Source organism: Pan troglodytes, chromosome 19 (genome assembly GCF_028858775.2).
Source record: "Pan troglodytes isolate AG18354 chromosome 19, NHGRI_mPanTro3-v2.0_pri, whole genome shotgun sequence".
NCBI lineage: Eukaryota > Metazoa > Chordata > Mammalia > Primates > Hominidae > Pan > Pan troglodytes.
This window is the reverse complement of record NC_072417.2, coordinates 27,734,752-27,739,150: the sequence shown is the minus strand read 5'-3', so window position 1 is coordinate 27,739,150 and position 4,399 is coordinate 27,734,752. Positions and strand designations below refer to the sequence as shown.

At 53.1% G+C, this 4,399-nt stretch overlaps 1 pseudogene; it reads left to right on the top strand.

The window, feature by feature from the left end:
• The first annotated feature begins 1,116 nt into the window (after positions 1-1,116).
• Positions 1,117-2,125, top strand: LOC101057002 (peptidyl-prolyl cis-trans isomerase A-like; annotated as a pseudogene).
• Positions 2,126-4,399: the final 2,274 nt, after the last annotated feature.

The window sequence follows — 4,399 nt, the reverse complement described above, 5'->3', positions numbered from 1 at the left end:
TGGGTGCAGGCACTGGAGGGAGGTCATGCCTGCCCCTCTGAAGAAGGGCAGCAGGACTCACCTCCTTGGTCACAGTTCCTCTCCCTATCAGCCATGGGTGCCTGTGTGGTTTTCCGTATGCTGACGCAGACCCCCAGGTCCACTTTCAGGAAGGGGAAGGCATGTACCCTTCACCCACCACTCCCTCCAGCTCAGGGGCCCAGCCCCCGCAGGAAAAACTCTAGGTAACCTCCTGCTTGTGTGTGTTGGGGAACCCTCCTGCCCTTGTGCAGGCTTCCCTTGGGAGTGGGCCTGGGTGGGGGACGCTGCCCTGGAGAAAGTCCAAGGGAAAAAGCACATGCTGGAGCCCCAGATTCTGAAAACAGGATGTGGGTTGGGGGCGCTGCTGGCCTCACCCTACCGACCTCCCTCTGCCCCTGGCAAAGCTGCTACCGGCCCCCTGCCCCCAGCCACAGGGGCTCAGGGTCACATCTCATCTCCCTTGACTGTCCAGGAATGGTCCCCACCCCGTCCTGTCCCGTGGCTCCTGCTGGGTCAGGCCATTGGCGCCACCTGGAAAAAGCCCATCAGCCCTGCGGGAATGGAAAGCAGCTGAGGCGGTGGGCCAGGGTGGGGCGGGAAGTGGAGAGCCTACAGTCACCCTGTGCTGTCTGCAGCCTGTGATGCCACAGGGCCAGAACCAGAGACTCTACAATCTCAGGCCCGGTCCTCCTTCCCTGATAGCGCCATCCAGCCTGAGAGGAGGTGTTGCTGACGCTGCCTCGATCTGGCAGCCGGTGGCCCATTCTCGGCCATGCTTAAAGACTGGGGCTGGGGGCCGGGTGCAGTGGCTCACGCCTGTAATCCCAGCACTTTGGGAGGCCGAGGCAGGCGGATCACAAGGTCAGGAGATCGAGACCATCCTGGCTAACACGGTGAAACCCCGTCTCTACTAAAAAATACAAAAAATTAGCCGGGTGTCGTGGCGGGCGCCTGTAGTCCCAGCTACTTGGGAGGCTGAGGCAGGAGAATGGTGTGAACCTGGGAGGCGGAGCTTGCAGTGAGCCGAGATGGCACCACTGCACTCCAGCCTGGGCAACAGAGCAAGACTCCATCTCAAAAAAAAAAAAAAAAAAATCTGGGGCTGGGCTGAGAGGCCAATCCTGCCTCGCTCCAGTCTCTGTTCCAGACACCTCTCCCTGGCCATCGGATTGTGGGGCCACTGCTCATGTAAGACACACATAGGTGCACGTATGTGTTTGTACCCAGTAACTATCAGCCATGGTCAACCCCACCATGTTCTTCAATATCGCCGCTGACAGTGAGCCCTTGGGCTGTGTCGCCTTCGAGCTGTTTGCAGACAAGTTTCCAAAGACAGCAGAAAACTTTGGTGCTCTGAGCACTGGAGAGAAAGGGTTTGGTTATAAGAGTTCCTGCTTTCACAGAATTATTCCAGGGTTTATGTGTCAGGGTGGTGGCTTCACACGCCATAATGGCACTGGTGGCAAGTCCATCTGCAGGGAGAAATCTGATGATGAGAACTTCTTCCTGAAGCATACAGTCCTGGCATCTTGTCCATGGCAAATGCTGGACCCAACACAAACCGTTCCCAGTTTTTCATCTGCATTGCCAAGACTGAGTAGTTGGATGGCAAGGGTGTGGTCTTTGGCAAGGTGAAAGAAGGCATGAATATTGCAGAGGCCAGGGAGCGCTTTGGGTCCAGGAATGGCAAGACCAGCAAGATCACCATTGCTGACTGTGGGCAACTCTAATGAGTTTGACTTGTGTTTTATCTTAACCACCAGCCCATTCCTTCTGTAGCTCAGGAGAGCACCCTCCACCCCATTTGCTCACAGTATCCTAGAATCTTTGTGCTCTCGATCAGTTCGCTTTGAGTTCCCTGTTTTCCTTGTTCCTTTCCATGCCTAGCTGGATTGCAGAATTAAGCTTATGATTATGAAATAAAAACTAACTAAATAAATAAAAATAAATTATTTGTAAGGCCTGGCATGGTGGCTCATGCCTGTAATCCCAGCACTTTGGGAGGCCGAGGCGGGTAGAGCACCTGAGGTCAGGAGTTCGAGACCAGCCTGGCCAACATGGTGAAATCCCATCTCTACTAAAAAATACAAAAATTAGCTGGGCATGGTGGCACATGCCCGTATTCCCAGCTAGTCAGGAGAATTGCTTGAACTCAGGAGGTGGAGGTTGCAGTGAGCCAAGATCGTGCCACTGCAGGCCAACCTGGGCAACAGAGGGAGACTCTATCTCGAAAAAAAAAAAATTATTTGTAGAGATGAGGGTCTTGCCGTGTTGCCCAGGCTGGCCTGGAACTCCTGGGCTCAATTGATCCGCCAGCCTTGGCCTCTCAAAGTGCTAGGATCACAAGTATGAGCCACCATGCCTGGCCACTTATTTTTTATTGTTATTTATTTATTTATTCTATTTACTGACATCCTTGAGCCATCACACTGCTGTTTTGTCTCCTGTGCCCTGCTAACATTTAAAAAAGTCCTTACAGAAATGCTGTCTTTTCGTGAGGCTTTCCCCAGCTGCCCTAGCAGAAATTTACCCCTCTGTTTCCTGTCCCTTCTCAGCTTTATTTCCTTTGTATTGACTACTACATAACTACACACACACACACACACACACACACACACACACACACACATATATATATATAGAGAGAGAGAGACGGAGCCTCACTCTGTCACCCAAGCTGGAGTGCAATGGCATGATCTCAGTTCACTGCAACCTCCGCCTCCCAGGTTCAAGCAGTTCTGCCTCAGCCTCCCGAGTAGCTGGGATTACAGGCACCCACCACAACGCCCGGCTAATTTTTGTATTTTTAGTAGTGACGAGGTTTCACCATGTTGGCCAGGCTGGTCTGGAACGCCTGACCTGAAATAATCCACCTGCCTAGGCCCCACAAAGTGCTGGGATTATAGGGGTGAGCCACCGCACCTGGCCAATTTTATCTTTTTCTTATGTATCCTGCTTAGAGTCCATCTCTCCCAATAGCACAGGTGATCCACAGGGAAGGAATTTTTGGTGCTCTGCTTACTGTCCCATCCCCAGCACCTAGAATGGTTGGGGGCACACAGTGGATGCTCAGTAGATGTTTGTTGGGTGGATGAATGAATGAAGTGGGTGGAAGTTTCTGCCCTAAGGTGATAAGAACTCTGCGTGTCTCGGGTCTCAACTGCTGGCTCTGGTCTCCTCTAGGGCTGTGGGCATTTAAGTGGCCAATCCAGTCTCAGGTCAGCAATCAGAATTTCCCATCCTAGATAGAAACAAGAACTCAAAAATGGATTCATGGTAAACACCTGCCCCCAGCTCCGCTGGCCTTGGGTCCATGCCTGGGTGGGAGAGGGAAGGGGTGGAGGGCAGCAGAGTTGGCTCTTCTTGGTCCCTTCTAGTCCTTCTGCACCCTCCCCAACCTGGCTGCAGCTTCTGACCCTTCATATTCTTCCCAGCGCCCCGAAAACCTTCCAGACCAGATGACTTCTGCCACCCCAGGGTGGCCCCACCTCCTGGCTCTTGCCTTGGAGCTTGCCTTTGGCTCCCTATGGACCCCTGGGGCCCTGCGTTTTCAACACCTGGGACCCGCCTTCGCATCTAGCCTTTGCTCCCTCCTTTGGCTCCATGATTATTTAAGATTAGGTTTGGGGCCGGGTGCGGTGGCTCACGCCTGTAATCCCAGCACTTTGGGAGGCTGAGGTGGGCGGATCACGAGGTCAGGAGGTTGAGACCATCCTGGCTAACACACGGTAAAACCCCGTCTCTACTAAAAATACAAAAAAATTAGCCAGGCGTGGTGGCGGCACCTGTAGTCCCAGCTATTTGGGGGGCTGAGGCAGGAGAATGGTGTGAACCTGGGAGGCAGAGGTTGCAGTGAGCCGAGATCGCGCCACTGCACTCCAGCCTGGATGACAGAGCGAGACTCTGTCTTTAAAAAAAAAAAAAAAAAGATTAGGTTTGGATGGAACAACAATTCCAAACAGTGGCTTAAGCAAGAGAGAAGTTTGTTTCTCTCTCACATAAAAACTCTGCCCCAGCTGGGTGCGGTGGCTCATGCCTGTAATCCTAGCACTTTGGGAGGCCTAGAGAGGCGGATCACCTGAGGTCAGGAGTTCAAGACCAGCCTGGCCAACACGGTGAAACCCCATCTCTACTAAAAAATACAAAAATTAGCCGGGCGTGGTGGTGCACGCCTGTAATCCCAGCTACTCAGGAGGCTAAAGCAGGAGAATCGCTTGAACCCTGGGGCGTAAGTTGCAGTGAGCTGCGACATTGCACTCTAGCCTGGGCAACAGAGCGAAACGCAGTCTTAAAAAAATAAAGGGCTGGGCGCGGTGGCTCACACCTGTAATCCTAGCACTTTGGGAGGCCGAGGTGGGTGGATCACCTGAGGTCAGGA